The sequence below is a fragment of the Nestor notabilis genome, unplaced genomic scaffold, assembly GCF_000696875.1.
Source record: "Nestor notabilis isolate BGI_N333 unplaced genomic scaffold, ASM69687v1 scaffold505, whole genome shotgun sequence".
In the NCBI taxonomy this organism is placed as follows: Eukaryota; Metazoa; Chordata; class Aves; order Psittaciformes; family Psittacidae; genus Nestor; species Nestor notabilis.
The window spans coordinates 49464-73129 of NW_009930421.1; the positions used below are offsets into that span (position 1 = coordinate 49464).

At 37.4% G+C, this 23666-nt stretch overlaps 1 long non-coding RNA gene across 1 annotated transcript; it reads right to left on the reverse strand.

Annotated features, from left to right (window-relative positions):
- Nucleotides 1-1905: 1905 nt before the first annotated feature.
- LOC104406413 lies at nt 1906-23580 on the reverse strand. Its single transcript, XR_719920.1, has 4 exons — nt 23313-23580; nt 21755-21817; nt 7662-7739; nt 1906-3599 (listed from the first exon to the last, which is right to left on the reverse strand). It is a non-coding gene; the product is annotated as an uncharacterized LOC104406413 (long non-coding RNA).
- Nucleotides 23581-23666: the final 86 nt, after the last annotated feature.

Genomic DNA, 23666 nt, shown 5'->3' on the forward strand with positions numbered 1-23666 from the left:
TTCAGCTCAAGGTCTCTTTGTGCTGTAGAAAAACTAAATATTGCTGTCACAAGAGTGAGTACTTCTTTCACCATTGCTCTTCATGTACCAAAGTTCAGTTGTGCCATGCTGTGTCAAGCACGCTGCTAGGAAAGATTCCCACCCTGCTCCCCCAGCTCCCCAGCCCCAGCCCTGAGGTAGGGGTGCAAATCACCCTTCAACCCTGTGTATGCATGAGAGGTTATCGTATGTTCACCAGACAGGAGCAAACATGTGATGCATGCAGCTGCTGTTCCAGACAGTCAAACTGTAGAGTTTCTTCAAAACATGTCTAATAATGATGATTCATGGAGCATTACAGGAAAGACGTGTATGAAATCCTAGAGGTATTCCTTAAAATGGCCATACAACTGGGTTGTTTTTTTTCAGGTATGGTCACCGTAACTGTTTTTTAATATGTGAAGCTGATACTACATATGTGCCACAGCCACTATTGCTGATGAAAAAGTGTAAGTCACATTTGCCTTATTTAGGAAGCTTCTATTAATCATAATGTATATGAAATCATCCTTGGCAAATTTCGGTTTCTAAAATGTTAGCATATTAAAAGTTATTATAAGAAAGGAGTCCACTATATTTATTATTAACAAAAAGACCTGTTATTTGTTGTATTCAAGACTGACTTTATTGTAGTTTGATCCAAGACCCTAATCCACAGATCCTTATGTCTTTATTAAAATGGGGCATGTTGCTGTGAAGATTAAAAACCAATGCTGAAGGTCAAGCAATCATTATTTCAGCAGCTGCAAGTTCCAAAGAAAGAGGTGTATAATCCTTTAAAATATTTTAACTATAAAAGCTTTTCATGTGTAGCAAATCTAAATACGAGAAATAAGTATTGGAATTTAAATATGTTTTAATCACCTTTCATGTCTCTCTTAGAAATGGTTCACTTACTTCCAGAGCCAGGGAACCACAGGTAAGAAAAATAAGATGAATTAATCATTTCTCTAATTCTACTAATTGTTTCTCATTTATGTATGTATATAGACGTGTGTGTGTATATATTTTTACATATATAATATCTGTATGCATATACTACAGGTAGGTAAGATAAAACTGCATTCTAACCAGAGAATTAGCTCTAGCCAAAACACCATGCTGTCTGTTGTGCTTCCTACAGTATGATCAGTGGCCATTTATATCAGGTGCTGTGTGTATGGTCGGTTTTCTGTAATACAATCAAAGTCATCACACCAAACTCAATTCCTGAGTAAATTCACCAGTGGGAATGGACAGGGCATGTAGAACTGTCCTTGTTTGTTCTCATGACTGGAAAAGTTTGAAGCAGACCTACTTCTGGAATTAATTTGTAGATCACCACTTGTCTTTTTTAAAAAATGCTGCTCTATCTGTTTTCTATGCTAAAATGAAACCAGTGTATGTTCCATGACTGAAAAATGCAGATATTAGTTTTTGCATCAGTCAAAGTGTTTTTAAACAGAGGACTACTGTATCAACATCCTTTTGAACTACATTGAATGAATTAGGAAAACAGCCTTTTACCTCTGTTTATCAGAAGTGGAAAATGAAATATATTGTATCTGCTGTCAGAGCACCTCAGTCTCCTCCTAGGATTACTAAAAATGGCATCAATTGTCACATGTGGCCCAGCCATTCTGTGATCTTGAAAGTAAAGTTCATGACTACCATTGTCCAGCAGCTATCATTTCCCAGATCCAGGTCTGGCATTTAGATTATCTTAATAGCTGTTGTTTAGCAGACAACAAAAGGAATCACCTTTACTTCACCAGATATTCCCCCCAAAAAAACCCTCAGAAGCCATGTAAAGAACAGGTGCAAACAGAGGTGCAAAAGAGGAGGAGCCCTCCCCTTATTGTGTTAAGGAAAGACAGACATACCAGCTACCCTCAGAGCTTACGTATTTATTGAACAAATCCTACTAAAATAGCTAAAATACATTGGTACTTGTAGTGCGTTATTAAAGATCACATTGTTACAAAAGCCTGCGTTTTCAGCAGTACACAACTGCAACTATACATAAATGCCACAACTGCTGAATATTTCTTCTTGCTCTATATACAGCACAGTAGATGTATCTAATCTATTTGAAAATAAAATGTGCAAGAAAAGGGACACAGAAGGTGGAGGAAGAAAAGAAATCTAGGAAGTGCAGTGCATGCATTGGTATTTAACAGTCAGAAGCTAAAACAGTTCAGAACAAGGCCTGCCCTGTAGAAGGAAGAGCTAAAAGACAGAATTATATAAAAAATTAAGGTGGGCTTTCAGACTGCGTCTAGCACAACACCACTCCATGAGCAGATGATACTGTTTAGTTTTGTGTTTTGTTTTATCTTGCATTTAAAGTAGTCAGGGAGCAAGAACAAAAATGTAAAGTCCACGTGTTGACAGTACTGTGGAAATGTGCTCTTTCCCCTTTAGGACTTCTCCTCCCAGAAATTTGCTGTGTTTTTCTAACTATATCCCCTATTTTATGAATTTGAAGAGGACACTAAAACTTGTCCCTTCTTTAAAAAAGGTGTTAAAGAAAAGAAAAAAAAGGACAAAAATGAAAAGAGATTTTGAGAGGTTGGTGGAAAATTATTGCTCATCTTTCTCCATTAGGTGGATAGGAGTCAGAAAGGGGATTTTACATAAATTACAGTTTTGTGATTGCTCCCACTATAACTGTATGTTTGTGAGTGGACCCTGATAGGAAAACAGTTCCTCACTTGTACACTATAAGTAGTTTCTCACCTACAGCACTGAATAAGAAAGCCACACTGAAGACACAAGTAAACAAGTCAGTCCAGTCCAAAGAACAACATTCAGAAAAACAAAGTACCAACACCTTCTCAGAACATGGAAATAAAAAATAACTCCATCAGAGCTACCTTGCCAAGGAGCATATTTAAAGTCCAAAATAGCACCATTCATCAGTGTCTCAAATCCCGTGGCAGCATCACAATCACTTACCACAAGGAAACCATGAGTTTCATACTACTTCTATACATCAAAAGAGTACATGGATAAAATATAGAGATATACAGACAATCGATGAAAATAAAGTACTAGTCTTGTTACATCTAAATGAAAAAAGGGGGACTCTCAGCCTCTGCAAGAAGCAGTTTGGGATGGTGGAAATGGAGAGAGTGGTTTACCGGTTGCGTGTGAGCAGTGGAGTTTGAGTGGTGGAAGACATTGCTGTGGTAGAACTAGGCCTGAGGGCCCACCTGTAATGTTTGTAAACATGGATTCACAGTGTGAAATTCTGAGAGCTTTTGCTTGAGTCAGAATGTTAAAAACTGTTTTTTATGGTACATATTTGTCCACTGTTATTCTCTAAAGCAAGGCTCAGAGTCCCATAGTTTCTTCTTACACTTGATGATATACACAGAAACAATTCCCGATATATGACACCATGACCTCATAAAACCCATATACCATATGTAACACAAATGAAGAAATTATGACTAAAAAGAGTAGAGGTAACTGATTCTGGCGAAATGGTGTCCGTAGCCATTTACTGGAACCAGGCTTGCCCCTTTTGCCTCACTTTTCTTCTTGCGATTTACTTCCTTTGAGATGGGGAGAATTCCCTGCAGAAAGGAAAAACAAGTATTAGCTGTGCTTCAGTGAAGCCTGTTTCACTGGTGGGGCCCTCCTCTGATCCTACCTTTCCATAGTTCCCTAGCTTTAGTTCAGAAGTAAACATCTACTAAACATTGCTGGACCAATTGTAAGTATTAATGCCCATGCAGAAAAGGATTGTTTAAAAACCAGGCAAACCTTGCAGCATCTGAGAAAACCAGGCAAACCTTGCAGCATCTGAGAAAAGCTTTTCACTTGGGGATGAAGGAGTGTGCTCCAACAGAGCCAAAATGCAGAAGAATTAATCCAACAACAACTGCTGGACTGGGGAATTTAGACGTCTGTTGCAGCTGGGGAGACCCCAACTATCCCAGTAATGTTACAGGGGAAGAGCTACACGCAGTGATAATCTCTTCACCTTCAGCTGCACATCCTTACACTGTTTCTCAAAATTATTTTTCTCACTCCTGCCCAACCAAACCTTTTCTGTGCCCTTCATAATAGCTGGGACAGCTCGGATCTAAACCTGCACCTGCAGGTGGTGTGTGTGCAATATTTCTGGTATACGAGTATGGCTGAAAATGAGCAATTACCTGTTTTGCACCTGTGAAGCACAGAAGGCAGACACAGTGTTTCAGTGTTACGAATGCAAAACTCCTGGCTACAAAAAACAAATGGCACCAAGCCTCTTTGGAAATACAACTCAGTAACTTGGGTACCCAAAAAATTGATCTTAATGGTATAATCTACTGATAAATTCATTTGTCTACTTGCTTTTTTTTAAACCCAAGCTCTATTTTACATTTTCACTTGGCCTCCAACATAAAAATGCATCTTAGTTATGAAAGTTCATATTATTAAGAGAATCCTTTACAGCTTAGACCCCTCATCCTTTATACATTATACAGCTTAAACAGCTAGCATATGCTAACAAGTTACTTCATTGAAAAGAGCACTGAAAAACTACAGTGCGTTACTTGCCTCTGGACAAGGAAGGAGATGGTGTGCCGTATCAGCCAGCTACCTCAGATAGATTGTTATTAACCATACTTAACCATTCATTGGCTGAAGTCTACACCTGTTCAGCAAAGCATTCAACTATATGTTTCAGTTTAAGTCTCAGAAGGAAGCCTAAAGACTAAGCATATGCTTAAAGTACTTTGCTGATGCTATGTCACTATGGGATCATAAAAAGAATTTGTTTAGCTAGTAATATATTGTAAGTTATGGCAAAGATCTCTGGAGTTTGTGATCGAGACATTGGAATTAGAGGTATTTTATTGCTTTTATTCTTAGGACATATTTGTCATATAAGCAGAATCCTTTCAGTTTGTTTAAGAAGTTGAAATTATCTTCTCCCTGTTCAATTTCTCTGATTTGAGAGTTGTGAATTTCTGAATTAAGAATTAAACACATAGCAGTTTCAGAATTTCCAAGAAAATGCAATTTTCAGCAATTTTCCTTTCCTGGTTCTTCAAAGCCATAATTTTCACTGGAATGTCTGTATTTGCTATATTTGCTTGTGCTGGGAATGAAGCCGCCCCATGACTCTCCCACTGTCTTTATCAAAATTTACAGGATAAATTCTGCTTTCAGGTAGATAAAGTCCCCCCACCCCAGCGTTCTGCACTGCACACAGCCAGGAGCAGTTTTCTGGATGAACACAGAGTAAAGTCCTTTCCCAGGGGCAAATGGTGCCTTCTTCCGTTGGGGCATCAAGAAATGAGCAGACTTCAGTCAGTGTACAAATGCAGAAGGGCTCTCCAAGTCAGGGGAAGACGTATGAGCAAAAACATACCTTGCCTTTGCTAGAGCCAAATCAGGGACTTTCCAAGAGACAATTTCAGAATGAAAAAATAACTTTTAAATTCTAGGGCTGCACAAACATGTTTCCTCACAGGACTCTAGAAAATTCCATCCCCAATGATAATATATATATATTTTATTTTTTTTTTGGTTTGGTTTTTTGGTGTTTTTTTTACTATATTTGTTACTTGTGTATCACTACAGGATGTGAGAAGAAAACTATAAACTTATGCATACAAACAGGCACACCACACAGACCAGATGTCTGGGCAAATTTCCAAAAGCATTATGTTGGGCAGTCCCTTTCCAGCTGTGAAAACAATCTTGAGTCCTGAGATTCTGCCATACAATCACAAGATAAAAAGTCCCATATGACCTTTCTAAGTCTGGAAATAAATTGTCCTTAAGAAATATATCCTGTATTTGTTGTTTGCATGAAAACAAAAAAAGTACTTTTTTCTGAAATCAGTTTCAAAAAATCTGTTAATTTCACTTTACTCTTTCAGTAGTTCAAGCTGTTTAACATCACGCTGTAAGACTGAGCACTTTCTGCAACCTTCTTTGGCAATTTACCCTGATTAATTGTATAGGATGTCTGGAAAAAAATAGATTCCAAAGACACCCTGTTTTCTGTTAAGGCTGATACTCTGCTGGAAGCTGCGTTGTGTGCAGCTGATGTTCAAGTTGCTCTTGAAGATCAATTGTGAAATAAAATTTGGACCTAGTTCTAAAAAATGGTCCTTGTAAGCATATGCCAAATATCTTTTGAAGAATTACATAAAGGCTAGAAAAATGCATTTTATTTATATAGCAGGAATACTTTCACTTTAAAGGAAAAAAAGTGTAATACGTTTTGACCAGTTGAGAAACAATTATCCCTTTTGTTAAACTTTTTTTAAGCTATATACAGCATAAAAACAGCTATTCATAAATCCAATATAATGCAGCATCGTTACTAACTATGCTGCACAGTTCACAGTTTCATGCCAGTGTGTCAGGAGCAACTTCATTTAATGATGAATGACAAGTTACTAAAAGCTGCAAAATTAGAATTTTGAATAACAATCATATAGTCAACTCACAGCTGATTCATAAAACTGGCAAATTAAATTAAGTATGACCATATATATAGCACATTCATTGTAATCTGGCATTGCTATCAGCATACTCAGCTGAACTTCTGAAATACTTTGAATGTTAAGAATGGTAGTGCTGCAATATATGTTAAAGATTGGCATGCTGGCACATAAGCCTGCAAACAGCAGGCTGCAAATATCCCAGCTATAAATTTTAAAAGTCACTTTATAAAGAAAAAGTGTGGAAAATATAGTGTTAACCAGATGAAATAGCAGAGTTTTGTGAACAGGGAGCTGAAGCCTAGACAATAATTGAAACATATCCAAAACAGTTTCCTGTGTGCTCTCTCCTTTACTTACCTGCCATTTTTTGGCCAGATTTTGAGTCAGTAATGCAAGGGACAATGAAAATAAAACATGTACATTCTGTGGTTGTGAGTAATTGTTGCATTTTCCTACTCAAATTTCATATCCAGATTCACATTTATGAAACCAGCAATAGTAACAAAAAAAAAAATCTTATGAAACTGAAGCCACATCTTCTGCATTTATGCTGGGGTAATTCTTGTCAAACTCAGACAAAAACTGCCATGCTTTGATGTTTGCTACTCAAGACAGGTAAAGCACAAGCAGTAAACTTAACAAAAGAAAAAAAACCACACCACTTCCTTCCTCCTCCTCCTCCTCCTGCATTATCATTGACTTTTTCATCTGCACTGCTAAGAGAGAATTGTCAAAATCAAGCACTCAAAACTCAGATATCAAACTTGTAAAATCATGAGACAGGCTTAAAAAAACATGAGCACTTGAAAATTAGTATGTTTTTCTTCTGGTATGTAGTCAGCAAGAATCCATGTTTTCTGCAAGCCTGAAGGCTAAAAACATAATTTTAAAATGAAAGCTGAAAGCTTCAGTTAACTGCCTGGCTCAGGGAGCCAGGGCTTTAAGAAAAACAGAACACCATGAGACTCATGATGAAATCATAAAAGCTGGCTACTCTCTTGAACCACTCAAAAAATAACATCCACTGAACTTCCAGTGTGGTTTACTTTTTGTTTTGGTTTAGTTTGGTTTGGTTTTTTTTGAGGAGGAGAGTGTTCTTGTTAGGGTGGGGTTTTTTTCACCCCTGAAAACTTTCATCTCAGTAAGCTGTTTATTAGATGAAAGAAATTACATAAATAACTTTACCTTTGGAAATCCCCCATCCCGTTGGCTGGTTGGAAAGATTTTCTGGCTTACCCAGATCATTAACCTTGCGTGATAAACCTGTAGTGACATAAATATATACAATTTTTTACTAACAAAGAGAGATTCATTAAATGCAATCAAGTGGTTTTCATGTGACAGACAGCATTACTAAAACAGATATTCTAATGCCAGTTGAGCTTGGCACAGAGAGTTGTGTTTTATGTTCAGTACATGTTTTTGAGTTCACATGACAACAAGATCTACCCCTAGAGTATTTCAACTATAGGGTTTCAACTATATATATTTCAACTATAGGATTGTTTATGGCAATTTGCATTCAACAGGCTTTTTTAAAGGAGAATAAGATGATTTTTATTTATTTATTTTTTTAAATCCCTTTAAGAAATTCTGTGTTAGAGGATGTCCATACTAATAAACTTACTGAGGATATTGTGAGACCACATGCCCATTCTCTTCTGCAAGAAGTCTCTGGCAAAAAATTAATGAAGTTTACTACTTTGCTGATGACTGCAGGAGACAAGGGCAACACAGCTTTTATAATCCTTTCACAATGAACTGGGAACTAGAACTTACTATTTTCTAAGATCATTGGCACAGCTATAATTCTGTGTTAGCACCCTGTATTTTAGTCGTCAAAGGAATTCTAACACATTATAAAAAACATATGATAAAATAACTGGCAGCACAATTTAATGGTTAAAGTACTGCCTATGACTGCTATAGAAAAGTTTTCCTATGGAAAAAGGGTAAGATTCAAAGCTGGCCACTGACTACAGTGGGAACCTGGAGTGAATAATTGCCAGGCTAATACACCTCAGTTACAGTGAATCTGAGCTGAAACATTCTGTGCTTCAGTTCCTCAACTTCTGGATGAAGACTAAAGCATCTCTTCAGCTCGCTTTCATGAAACACTGAAGTGTTTTGCTGAAGGTACAAGTTGCCCACAACAATGCGGATCTTAAATTCATTTTCCTGCTGGGTCTGTCTCCTAGGTCTTTGGAGTTTTGTGACTTGAATGCTGCACAATGCATGAATGTCAAACTGTCAGTGTTTTGAGCTCAGCATTATATATTACATCATTTAAATTTGTTTGTACTTTGGGAATCAAAACTTGCCTTGTCACTTAAATTCCTGGTCTACTGGCTTTACTTACCTGCTTACTATTGTATTATGTTGAAGTCTGAGGAATGTGTTCATTTCTGTGGAGTTGCATGTTGACTATTAGTTGTCACAATTGGACTAGATGTATTTTAGAGAAGTTGAATCATCTTTCCAAGAGAAAATCCTGAATTCTGCTATAAAGTAGGAAATTCAAAACACACAGCCTAAGGCAGTGCCTGTTCTCACATATTCTCCCATGATTTTCTGCAGTACAGACCATGGTCCTTTCTACTGATTAAAGCATTGGATTTTACTGTGTATTATAGATTACTATATAATCTCAAACAGGACAGTTAAGCTGTCTGGGTATGGTTTACATAGCAGCACATTAATTACATATCAGTTAATGTTCACATTGAACATTTGAGACACCTGGATGAAAGATATCAAGTAACCCCTAGGCTTTCCTGTTGCTTTTTATAACCGCTGATTACCCATCCTGCAACTATGCCTTGATTTTACTGTGTAGTTATAATTTTGTACAAAAAGTTATGGTGGTAAATAGTGATAGCAGTTCAGCTCTACCACAGGACACGAATGCTCAAACCAGCAAACTATACAAAAATGTGTATTTTCCTATAGGAGGACAGAATAAGGATCAAAATACAGTATTATTCGTTATGATGAATATGAGCTGCTGTATTTTCTATGGAATCAGACATTAGCTACAACCTGATTAGCCTGTAGGCCTTGTCATCCTTAGTGGTAATTTAATAGGAATAAAACAAGCAACTGCAATTAAATGGCAATTAAAGGATCCTCAACTTAAATTCCAAAGAACTTAGAGGGACTGCAGTTTGAGGGTGGATTTTAGAAATGGGGTAGGAGGATAAATGTCTAAATTGTAAGGTACACTCACAATTATGCTCCAGGGCAAAAAACAACCAACCAACCAACCAACCACACAAACAAGTACACACACCAAAGCACACCTTTATGGCCACGAAAAAATGTACACAACACCCCAGCTATCTTTCGCAGTAATTTTCTGTGGAGAAAAAAAAAATCAGTAATGTCCTATTTTCTTAATATCTCTTAAAAAACAACTACTGTGGCCAATATTGGTAGATAATAACCACACGGATCAGCTCCACAGCAGAAACTTTTCCGCTATAGTCATACTAAAGTCCTGAACGGGCAGCTGAAGGGCTTTTAAGTACCTACTTTGTGAGCAATGATGAAAGGCTGCGGAAACATGGTTTGGGTCCTGGCTAAGTAGAGGAAGATTCTGGAATGGAAAAAAAGATGCCCACTCAGGACTTATTACAATCCACCAGGAGAAAGAAAAGAAAAAGAGAAAACACCCAAAAAAATACCAACAGAGGATGTCTTGCCACGCTACATGCTTCATAAAATACAGAGTACTTAGATATTCAAATCTACTGGTAACCAGGACATTAGAAAAACACAGCACAAACTTTTAGTCAATTACAGCAGCTCAGAACAATTTATATTAATGCTGCAAAATGAGCTACAGAGAGAAAAAGTGCAAAGCAATGCTCCATTACAGAGCAGGATGTAAGGCTTACAACATTCCAGCTGTTTGCATGAAGCAAACACTTCTAAATAAATGTTTCCATTGATACACACCATATTTTCATTTCTTAGTACTTCCTGCATGGCTATTATGTGAATACAAGCTTGGCTTAAGTAACCAAAGTATGTGGATTCAGAACAGAATTACTGTACTTTAGGATGGGCTGAAAACTAAAGGTACTGCAGGCCTATATGATGGATAAGACCCATCTGGTGACTCAAATGGATAGCCTCAGTATTTGATAATCATTAGGAAAAAAAACAAGCTAGTAAACATCCATAAATTGTCAGAGTGGATCACCTCTAAACATCTAACTGGCAGCATTACCACCCTTGGATGCCTTCCTTCCTGGCAGAACATGTGATATACAAACCCATTTTGAGAAGTCAGGGGGAAAAGAAACCCACTGATCTGGGAAATGCTGTCTCAGACAGTGTTCTACAACAACAAGCAATTCTGCCTGAAACATCAAGGACAACTTGGAATAGGGAATTATGATCTATGAAGAGTATGTTTTCAATTATTTAGCCTCTATTCTCTTGGAAACATACAAATAATAAAAATTGAGATTAAAAATCAGAAAAAGCAGAGGTGGAGAGAAAGAAATGCCTGCTCTATTTACTGGCTCTTACTGGATCTTACAACATCCAGACTCCAGAACTATTTACTGTTACTAAACCAGAAAGATTTCTAGAATAGACCCTTCTTTTCCCCTCTGCACAACAAACCAAGAAACTTTTCTGCTAGCAAAGGCTCTGTTTAACCAGCATTTCAAAACTCCAAGGCCTATTTCTCCATTTTAGCCATATCCTCTGTAACAGCAATAGTAGGAGAGGATAAACTTTTGCCCAGCTTTAAAACAAATACATAAAATAATCTTAACAGACCTGAACTAAATCTACCATATCAGTCACGTTAAAGTGCTAAAATTCTTGCTACCCACTTTTCATTCCTGCAAAATTCCTGCTCACTAAGAGCATCTTTCAAATATTCAGATACATCCATCAAAGAACAAAACAAAACAAAAAAGCCCCCAAACAAAAAAACCAACCAACCAAAAAAAAAAAACCCAAACCACACATTGGCATGCAAAATTAATAAAATGAGCAAACTCTTCTTAAGCGTCTCCAAGGTTATTGTACTTCAGAAAAAAGCAAGAAAGACCCCAAAGTGACTTTTTTGTTGTTGTTTTTCCATGTGGACCACAACTGAATTCCTGCTTACCAAGTCTTATTCCAGACTTACAGGAATGGAATTCATATGCAGTCTGGATTTCCAAACTACAAGCTTAATGAAGTCCAACTGCCCTGAGTACATCAGCAACCACCTTTTGAGAAGTTTCAGATAACTTCTTTACTATATAAACCAATTTGGGGTGGTGAGGGGGAGTGAAAACAAAAAGGAAATTATTACAAGTACTCTAGAAAGTACCAATTCCAAATAAAAGGTGACTATCTCCAGTAATTCTGAACTACCCTACCTATGAGAGGAGAAAAGAAAACCAAAATAAAACCAACAAGCTTTACTGTATGGATTAGCAGCCTAATGGCAGACAGAGACAGTTATGGGCTGAGGAACAGGGGAGTAAAATGATACAGGTTTGTGTTAAAGAGAACAAAAGAAAGGAACATGCTTTCCCCCTCTGCAGCACTAAGACTGTGCTTGCACTGTTGTGAGGACTGAGAATCCTGTGTGTCTGTAGTGCCTAATCCAGAACTGTCCTTCTACCATGCTCTCCTGGAGATTGGCTTTATAGCTGGATGGAAACTTGCTTCCTCATTTCTATACCTGTATTTCTTTGAAGTACTTGAGGATTTTTCACCACCATTGTTGTGTGTTGCAATGACACAAATCAATGGTATTACAGGCCATAGAGAAGTTGTAAACTATTTCCTTTGCAGCTAGTCTCAGCATCAGTGGAAGTGTCTAGCAGAATTTATTTGAAATTAAGTCCCGATGAGTTTTCTTTTGCAATAAACTATAACATAGTTGCCTCATAAGTGGAAACAGTTATAAATTTTCAATTTTTGAAAGTTTCTTAGTTACCAGCTAGTTTGAGCTGTAGTGCTTTTTCCCAGCACATTCTGCACTTCTCAATCCCCCAAATGCCTCCCACTCCAGTAAAAAGTTCTCTTTGTAACCACCTGCCCACCATCACAACCCAGAGGCATAAGCTGAAAATTTACCGCGCTACTGCTTGAACACCATTCTGCAAAAAAACCTAACTCATTTTAAACAAAACTGGAAGGAAAGTTTGTGCTAGAATCAATACATCTACTTCAGTGCAACTGGTAAACTAATGTTCCCATCTGCGGTAGTTTATTTTTAATACTGTTTGGGGAATATTTTGAAAACATATAATGTTAATGTCCACTGTGTTCCAAACCTAGTACACGGGATTTAATACATATAGCAACTGTGAGCCAAATGGTTGCTGTTACTCGAGTTTGGTTGGGTGGCAGTCTGCTATCAATCTACTTTGTCCTGTGAATCTTCTGCATAGGCCAATGACAGGCTACATCGAGTGCTCATCATGACTCCTTATTTCAAAGAGCCATTGAAGTTCTGATGAACATTTGTTTTCTTTAAGAAGCTGTACTCACGATTAAATCCTGTTGTGATAGGCTGACTTCGCAACAGGCTCCGCGAGGAAGCTTTCCCTATGGAAACATCAGAAATAGCAACTTGCCCAAGTCAAAATGCAACTTAATTACCTTCATTTAATTATTCAAAAATAGTGTGAACATGTGGTTTAGCAGGTGTGAGGCCTGCCAGTTTTGTGACTTTGATTGCTTTTTTTGCATGTCTGTCCCATCACAAGCCTGAGCCTGTGGTTGAGCTACAGTGACAGTTATCCCAAATAACCTGTCTTCGTGTCTTCAGTACGCTGTCAAGGCAGCAGATTTTTCTACCCATTCTGCTTTCCACATCCATGCCATGAATATTCAGAAATTGGGAGGGTGGTCATGGGTGAGGAGGATCATTTCATTTGGATAATTCCACACAGCAAATAAAGGTAGATAATGATTTAAGAGAACTGATGAAGAATTACGCAATTGTTCTCCTCCTGGCTGGGATTGCTCCAAGTGGCTCACTTTTTGGTTAGGCTTTACCTATTGTTACAGTAATTAACACATGGCAGTGTATCAGAATACGGCAGGAAAACTGCACACCTGAACTTGCCTTTGACTTTTGTGTGTCAGCACCCGTTGCTGGCTCTGCTTTTTCATGGGGAAGATATTACTGCTACTTTTTATTCCTCCCCATGTGATGACTCAAACTCACAACCACATAGAGATGAAAAAGCCTAAATGAGACAAGTATGCTTTTCCTTGCATCCCCCTCTCCACGCTGTACATGAATTAGCAAGTTTATTCATTAGGGGTTTTTTGCAGTCCTTGTTCATCACTTCTTGAATTTCTGTCAGTCTCACAGAATAGGATGTCATCTGCTTCTTCCCTACATAACATAAGGAAGTGACCTTGGAAGTTGTTTTTGTATATTTTAGGTACAAAACTTCTCATATAAGCCCATCTTCATCCATTGTTTCTTTCATTGTTCTTAAAGCGTCTGTGATCCAGGTTACACTGAAGTGCATCTATGTCTGCTACATATAGTGCTCCATAGTTTGCTCCTATGCAGTCTCCTGTCTTGGCTCATCTGTTATCAGCTTTTCATTCCTGTCTTCATCTATGCTATACAAGTTGCATCTTTTATGTATGTACTTACATTATCCCATGACATATAAGAAAACTGTGCTAAAATATGCCTTTATGACTAATGCTATCTACTAGTACACAGTTCCTTGCTGCAGGAAAGGATGCTGGTAGATAATAAGCACTTGGACCAAGTACATTTTTCCAAGCCAATTGTATATCTACTAGCCTCCAAAACTAAGCAAGTATGGTGTTGAGGAGGAGAAAAACACAAGCTAATGTAGTTTGACTATATAGCCAGCACACTCCTGACAAGCCCTTTAGGTAGTAAGAACCCTCAAGAGACTTTACCTGTCTTCTGGCAAACATGATTGAATGAGGTTATTTGTAGAAGACACTTTCTCTTCCCCTGGAGAGGAATCGTCCCCACACCACCTGAGTGTAATCCAATTTTTAGGCAGAGAGATCAATTTGCACTTTTCTGCACTAGTCTGGATGAATCTTGCTTGTGTGCTACAAGTGCTCTCATGATGTTTTTTACTTCATTAGTATGCAGAACCATTGCAAAGCACTGTTAATATTTACCACACGTATGAAGAGTAAGAGAAAAAGAAATCAAGTGGTACACTGTGAATGCTGTCAAAAATGCTCATCCGGCTTCTCACTGAATTAATGAATTTAACAAAGATACTCATTAGTAGTGTATCACGCTCCTTGAAAGGAGAAGAAATGCTGTAATTCCAGAACAATAATAAGAAACGTGATACACAGAAAGTTCCATTAACCTATAAAATGGCTGCAAACTACTTTATTTCACCAGTAAATTTCTGTGCATGGATATGAAACTGTGAAACATTGCAGAAATCAGAATAACTGAACAAGCCCTCCAGAAAACCAAATTCAACACCCAGTGCAACCCAGCACCTTTTCCACTTCATTTTGTTTGCCTCTGCACTGCAATGGTAGCTTTTGTTATGTTACTTCACATGCACACACAGAAAGACAACAGTAACTAGCCTGAGAAATAAGGCGTCTTCAGTTACATAGGAGTTTGCAATTTGCTCTTCAAATGCAATAAGGCAATGAAAAGTTTAATTAGTAACTATTTGTGTCTCCTCCTAATTGCAACTGCAGAACAAGTCTCTTGTTACAAAGTCAGGTGAACACACAGCATGGGAGCAAAATTCAGGATCAAAGGCTGCATAGTTACGTTCTTCAGCAGTTTCATACCCAACACTGACATATTACTGGTGCAATAGAGAAGGAAGCAAAGCCACATGGTCACAGGCTGACCAAAAGGTCCATTTAGCCCAGTTTCCTCACTCCATCCAATTTTCATCTTAAGGGAAAGACCAGCAAGAACAGTGGCCAGTACGTGAATCCTGAACAAAGAATAGGAACAGAGACAGCCCAGAATAATGCCTCTCCTGTGTGTTCTCCCAGTTCCCTGCTTCCATTTTGGGCATACCCCAAATGTATACACCAGGCTCAATTCCAAAACACATTTCATTTTTTAATTTCCTATACATTCTCTAAGTTAATAACCTGAATACTGTAACTTACAGTAGACTTAGTACACTGCCTTGGACTAAAACTGTATTGTTTGTTTAATTTTGTTTAAATTTCTCACACTTATCAGAAAGATGACCAGAAATCCAACAAGTGATGTTGTTCTCCAAGTGACGGCAAGCTCACTGCTTTTGCTGACTGCTTTCCTGCAGAGCCCAGCCAGGAAAGCCTTTCCCCCCATGAGATGCCATCCTCTTGCCCAACCACTATATTTCAGGCATATACTAGAAGCTCCAGCAGTACTCTTGGAAATGGGAGACAGAACCACACTGTACAGCCAGTACTTACCTCATTAAAAGGGATGTAATGACCACAGCTGATGATATTGTAATGGGTGCTTGAAAGCATTATGGGACTGCAGTCACCATATTACCAGCATCTACAATCACTTAATGTAGCCCAATTGCTACTCCAAATACAATACCACAAACTGTATCATGTATGTTCTGCAGGCTGAAAGTAATAAAATATCTGTGGGTTCTGGGACTCATCTAATGAGGAGACACACGGGAAAAAAACTCTTCCTGCCAAGTATTGTTTCTGGGTTTTGTTCACATTGCCTTATATGATTACTTAGCTGAGAAATAAGGGCAAGGACATTCACCAATATTTCCATAGGATTTTCTTCTGCCAGCAAGAATAGAGCTATTTAAACTCAGACTCTTCAATGATGGAGATATTATCACAGATACAGTCATGTTATAACAAAGAAAGAAAATTTGTTCTCCTCTAGCTTAATCTTTTGAGTAGCACTATGATGCCAGTGTGTGCCTTCTAAACATCATTGCTGTAAGAACCCAGGAGTTATTCTGATAATATACATATTAAGCTGAGGCTGATACCACCTTCGCTGGTCTCTCAACTTTTTTCAATGTAGTCCCACACAGGTATGCTATGCTAGTAGACAGACAATAAGGTTAGTGTTTACAAAATTAATCCAGAAACATCCCTTCCTGAAGGATGAGACAACACCACTTGTTCTGATGTTGGTTTGGAATTTTGGGTGGTTTTGGTTTGTTTTTTTGGGGTTTTTTTTGGGGGGGGAGAGGGAGGGAGGGAAGTTGGCAGGCATTTTGATGCAGTATTTACAGAAGGAAACACCAGGAATCCTCCCAGGAACACCTACACAGGGTTTCATTCAGTAGTGCTACTCTGAATTTGCCAGAGCAGCAGGCTAAATTGAATTTCATGTAACACTCAAACAACATTCATAGTATTATTCTATATTAAACATTTGAAAAGAACATTTTTGCACCTTTCCAGATTGCACCCTCAACCAATATGGTTTAATAAGGTGAATAAATATTTGAAATAAAAACAAAATACAAATATTTAAAAACATTTTTATTGAAATATCCTGCCCCAGTCAATGATAGCAACTGAATTATGTTAGTTAAGTTATTCTAGGGCTACTAAATGTAGTCCCTCTCCTCTTTCTTTAGCCATACACGCAAGGACCAGAGCTCAGGTGTGGGAAAGCAGCATTCCGGGGCGGGGAGGGGGGGAAGGAAGAAAAAGATAAAAGATTGTTCTTAGATCCCAATGACCAATGTCATGGCTGTAGTTTTACAAGGTGTAGTTTAATTCTTACTTCTGATTTTCGAAGATTTCAGACTTTGTGAAAAAAGTTCATTAAAGTTTTGTCCTGGCCAAAGCATTACATAAACCTCCAATTCCATGTGTCAACACAGCTCTGCTCAGTTAAAGCATGCTGGTGCTTAGTTACAGAATTTTAGCACCCAGAACATGCATGTTTGTGAGTGAGTAGAAACACACATATACAGAGCTTTTGTCTTTTAATGTGCATATGAATTGTAGCACTAAAATATCCACAGCATCTACAGCTTTGGACAAAAAATAGTTTGTCCTTGGAATTTTCTAGTCAGAATTGAGGAAAGGTGGGTTTTTTTCTGCACAGTTGAACATCTGACTTGTCAGAAGTATGGCAAAAGTTAATTTGTATTTCTGCTTATTTATTTTCTAAGCTGGAAAGGCTTTAACTCACCATAAGTTTCCAGGAACCAAGCAGCATTGAGCAAACTTCACCCAATGTATTCTTCATGCACAGTATGTAAGCATAATAACAAAGCAAAATACACATTTCTGCTTAGCCTTCATCCCTCTCAATTACTTCTCTTGGACAAGTTCCACCCATGGCTACACAAGAACAGAAAAGAATCTGAGACAGTTCTAGAGCAGTTCTCAACTATCCTAAAGGAGAATTCAGTTCCAGTACCAGTCTCAATAATCAACAAAGAAGGACATAACATTTCATCCTAGTATCTAGTTCTTCTTATGCCTCAGAGCATAAAAAAGGCTCAAATAATGCCTGCCTCTGTCAGACCAATGTGAGGCTGCATTCTCCACAGATAACCCTAAAGATAGGAATGGCTTTTCTGAATAAAGTGAAGCTATTTTATAGGCACAGAATATTACAGAATGTGTGAAGATAGCATATGACTCACTGGAAGAAGGTTTGTAATGGCTAAACTAGGATGAAATCTTAAATATAAGCTTTGCCTCATAAGTATCTTCACCTAACTTAAATTACGTTGTGTATTTCCCTATGAACTGCAAAAAAAGAAATGGGATGGTGATTCCTTTTTCTCTTCAATCAAATGCAGGTTCTCAATTCTCTCTGAATTAATGAAGAATACCTTTTCCCCCAGTTTTCCCTCCAAAAGGCCATCATCCCATTTTCCTCTTTTTTCCCCAAGTAAAACTATAAAGTGCAGAGAATGCAAATGATAGAATAACCTCAAAACTGATCAAGTTCAGGCAAGGATATGCCACAGGAAGTGTTCAGCCCAAGAGATTTCCTTCAGGGGCCTTTTTCCTTTGGGATGACACAGCACAACACCTAGCCTAGAGATTCCACACCACTAGTGCTTATGAAGAAAGTCATCTAATCATGGTAAATCAGAATTAAACTAACGAGCTACTCCAGAATATCTTTTTTATATTATCAGGTAAGTCAAAATTAAATTATTAAGGATGTATATGTTTAGTGGTACACACTTTTATTAGAGTTACTAGTACTTCCACTGCAAACTCCCAGAACTAAGCTTGACTTACAATGATCTGTAATGCAGGCAGGATAAGAGGACATATCTGAGTGTTTTAGAAGCAAACAGACCTCTTTGTCAGATGTCTAAAATATCTGTTAGATTACATTTTTAAAAACAAACATTTATCTTTTTTTTTTTAAAAAAAAGCCTTTCCTTGTTTTGCTAAAGGTCTTCTTTGACATCACAGAAAATGGAAAATAAGACTTCTTTACTCTCACTTTTCTGAAAAAATCCTTTATTTCAATGACTGGACGACATAAGCCAAATCAATTTTAAATCTTCTTCTTTTTTTTCTTTTCTTTTTAGTTAGAACTTCTTTCTTCCTTAATTATTACTAAAATCTTAACTTGTATTTTATGATATTCAGCACTTTCCATGAAGATGGTATATATAAATTCTAGCATTTCAAAGAAAAAGAGCAATAAAAATCACTTCAGGATTTTATACACTGCACAGAAATATAAAAGGTTCTTTCTCTTTTTAGGGTGCCACTTAACGAAATGTATTATGCACAAAGAAGGGCAGATCCTCAAATGGCAGGTGCTCCTGTGTAAGATGGCTCAAAATGTCCACAACTTAAAATTTTAAAAATTTAACTTCTGCATTTCTATTTCTCTTTAAATTATTGATGATATTACTATAAAGCTCCAAGGAAGATTAATTAACCAGGTATGAGGAAATCCTAATTCCAAGTCTAGGAAAAGGAGAAGGTGCACTGAAAACTAACCTGCTAGGTTATTTGCTTTTACTTGTAAGCAGTTTAAGAAAGATTTTACGGAATAAGAATTTAAGAAAATAAGAGGGTAAGACAGTGAAGTTAAACAACAAATTCACTTGTCCTCACTCAATAAGTTTATTCTAGTCATTCTTAGTTTTACCATAATCACAATGAAATAATTAATGATCTTTCAGTTTAGCAAAGGAATAAAAATTGCCATTTGTCCCCATTTTTTAAGGTTTAGTTCAGCCTGGTGAAATATAACAGCAAAATTTTCACTGACCAGCAAGAGCAGAATAGAGCCTCCGCTTATGCTGTTGCGTTAAAAACAAGGTAAGCACTTTTATGATCATGTATTTCAGTGTAGAAAGTATTGATATGTAAGGAAGTTTACCTGCAAATCAGAATGGGTAGAGACACTTGCAATAAATACAAGAAATATGCCAAAGACAAGTGCACCCACTACTGCAAGGAAAGTATGTCAGCGGTCTGACTTAAAATTACATTCTGTGTTACTGTGCCAGAAATGAAAGAAAGGGAAAAAAGGGCGCGGTACAGGAAGAGATTCTGCCAACTATGACATATTAAGCAACCTTGCAAGCTGGGGCAAAACCTAGTGTTTTTTACATTGAAAATTACAGTCACAAAAAAGTGGAATTAGGCCTTTTCATAACAAATAAAAAACTTTTCAAAACCAGCCAAGTGAGATTTTTATTTATGTTTCACTGCAAAACAAACAACAGGACTAGACAGGTAGATAACTACATTTTATATTCTGCATTTGGATAGTTCTAAGTTGTATTGTAAGTTCTGGCCCAGACACTGGCTTTACAAAACTGATTTCCCTGACTACTACAGGAACCTTCCTAGATTTATAGAACCATCTGCTGGTAAAATCAGTGGCTATTTTATGCCCAACTAAAAATAATCTTTTATTCCATAGATAGGCATATATTGCACATACCAGCCTGCATACCATCTAAAAATGTGGGCTGATTGTCACCTTCGTGCTGGTAGGAAAACAGTTGCCTTATCCAATATTCCACAGTTGTGTGAACAAAATGTATTTTAACATGATTTCTATTCACAGTTTAAGTGAATCATTTCCCTTTTAATTCCCCACCCCCAACTGTTCATTTATACACAGATGAGCAAAGCACTTTGATGAAAGCAGGTTCCAGAATAGACTAAAACTCCAGAATTTGCAAGTTTATTTTTGCAGATAGGAATGATATAAAACAAGGAGCCAAAAAGGAAAAAAGCTTTTATAATAGATTACGTATTTACTTATTTTAAAAATCCTTTTATCCCTCCTCCCCCAAATCAAAACAACCCCAAAGAACCAGACAAGAACATAATTAATGAAATCAATTTAACCTAATCTTAGTATGTCCCTGAGGACCTCACACGTCAGAAAATATCCTAAGCTAATGTATACCCTATGCAATGCTACACAATACAAGCTATTGCCCCATATAAATCAACATATTTTTGACCATGGTATTATCACCTAGCACCCAAAATATATTACATTTTTATAAATGCACGCTTCAGTGATAGTTCCATCTTCAATAAAGAATGTTTTATGACTACATGTCATATAAACTAATTCTGCCTACTTTATGTACTACTTCTGTGAAGAACAATTTTCTTTAGCCTGCTGATTCCAAGACAGTCCTTCTAAGACAATACCATATTTAGAGAACATTTAGACATATAATGTTTTATCCTTTTAGTTAGGTAGCTGTCAGCAGTAGCATAACAAATTGACTTTAATCAGTAAAAATATAAACACAATTTACACTGAAGGAAATAAGTTATTTTTTGAATGTGCCCCATCCCTGGCAGTGTTCAAGGCCAGATTGGATGGGGCATAGAGCAACCTGGTCTAGTGGAAGGGGGGCCCGCCACTCCCTGCCAATGGCAGGGGGATTGGAACTAGATGAGGTTTAAGGTCCCTTCCATTAAATCTGCTTCGCTTACTAAGTGCAATGATCTACTTCTTCTTTTTGGGAGGAAGGTGTCAGGGTTGAAATTATGGGGTAATGTTTTGTCTGCATGTATTCCTACATGTGTTATGATGTGTATTTTTCACAGTAACCTAAACATTTCTTTTTTCAATTAAATAAGCCTTACTGCACAAAGAGGGATTTCAGATTTTTATTCAAATAAAAGCAAGAATATTGAAGACCAGACACATGGAGGTTTTCAGAGTACATCAATCATTGTATGGCAATTCCACATTGCCTCAAAGAGTAAGTCTTATAAAGGTCATATTTATAAATGAGTATTGGGAATGGGGAAAGAAAATTTATATTTTTACAAAAAAATATTGATTCTTTGCTAAAGCAACTAATTCTTACCATTTTTAGATTCTGTTAAGTCTTGAGGTTGCAGTTTCTCTCAAGTAGCACAAGGAGAACAATCTGAAAACAATATAAAAAAGAAAAAATGAAAAAAAAAAAGCAATTCCAGTTGTTGCAGTATTTAATACATTGGGGTTTTTTGCCAGCATAACAGTGGGTGAGCCAAGTATAAGCTTCAGTGGGTAAGATTTCAGTCATGCAAATTATTCTAACTGCATGTATGCTTTTATATCATATGTCTCTGCACTTCAGTGGTCTGTAGGCTTAAATATAGGACAAAGGAATCCCTGGTACCTGGATTTCCAGAACCCTATGCTATTCTTAGTGCTTGGCAGAACTCTGAAAAGCACTATACCTAATGGTTAACACACCTAAAAATCAGACAAAAGGACAAAAACCCTTCACCCTATGCTTACTGTAAAGGTGGTCCATTGTTCCCAGGCATACTCCAAAGTGTGGTTTTTTGCAATGATGAAACAAGTGTAACAGCGTCAGGCTTTCACAATGTAATGGCCCAGAGAGTAGGTATTTTTGGAATGGCACTGCATTACATAACCTCCAGTTTTCTGTCTCTCCCTATTCCACACACTCCACTATTTTAAACAGGGAGAAGAAAGGAAAAAAAAAAAAAAAAAAAAAAATGGTAGGTCCTTTCTCATTTAAATGATACCTTAAATTACAACTGTCTTAACTGACCAAATTTGTAGCATACCTCCTTTATCAGTTTTCACATACTGACAAAAAATAAAGTTCTCTCCTACTGATTATACATGTCTTACCTATAGTGTGTATATATGAAATGTAATTAGGTATGAGTCATATGTTTACATACAAACACATACATACATACTGGATTTAGAACTGCAAACTCATATCTATAAATATACACAGAAATGTTTGAAAGAAAGCACATCACTAAACACTCACCAAAACACAGTTGGTTTTGATTTTTTTTTTTTCCAAAAGAACTACCCAAAATTTAACTGCTGTACATGCAAAAACGCAAAAGGCTGTTGCAAGAATGACTGCTTTCTAAAAATAAACCCCAGCAGCCTGAGAGGAATCCAGTGTCAGGGCGGAGAAGAGGGAGATTCGTTTTCCAAGGGGGAAGAAAAGAGATGAAAAACCAATCCTAGAGTCTTTCATGCATGCTAAAAAAGCTAAGTGCATTAGCTTCAAAAATGCATTTTGGTGTTTGCGGAGTGCAAAAGCGAGGAAAAGGAAACCCTTAAAAACCAAAACAAAACAAAAAACAAAACACCTCTCATCTCCCCTTGTATGTGTGCAGAAAAATGTCCAGCCTAGAAATCCAGCCTAAAAACATAAAGACAATGAGTTAAATACATATGCTGCACGTTTTCCCATCTTCTTTAAGAAAGCTTGTTTGGAAATGTGCACCGAGAGGGGGGAAAGGCAAGCTGCAGCGAAGTCCAGATAAGTAAGGACAAAAGGAAATTAAAAGAAACAGAGACAAAGAAAGAAAGAGAGAAAGAGAAGATTAATAATAACTAAAGAAAAAAATAAAATTCTGTGTATTGGAATTGCATATACTTACAGACAAAAGCCCCCGCTCCCTGCTCACTTTCTGTCCTTTCTACATGATCTGAAACACAAATGTGGATTAAAAAAGGGCAGCATGCTACCGAAGGGAATTTATAGTTAGGGGAGTGGAGAGAGGGTAGGGGGTGTGGGGAAGAATGACTGCACCTCTTCCAAAGTGCAGCCTAGGAGAAAAAAGAAAAAGGGGTGGGGGTGGCTGGGGGAAAATCTCTCTCTTCCCCCTCCCCTCCCCCCCTCTCCTTCCCGGCTGGGGTTTGGTTGCCAGCGCTGTTTTTATTGAACAATGAGCTAATTCTGATGGCAGATGGCTGGCCGCCAGCTCTCCCCCCTCCCTCCCGTCCCCTCCTTA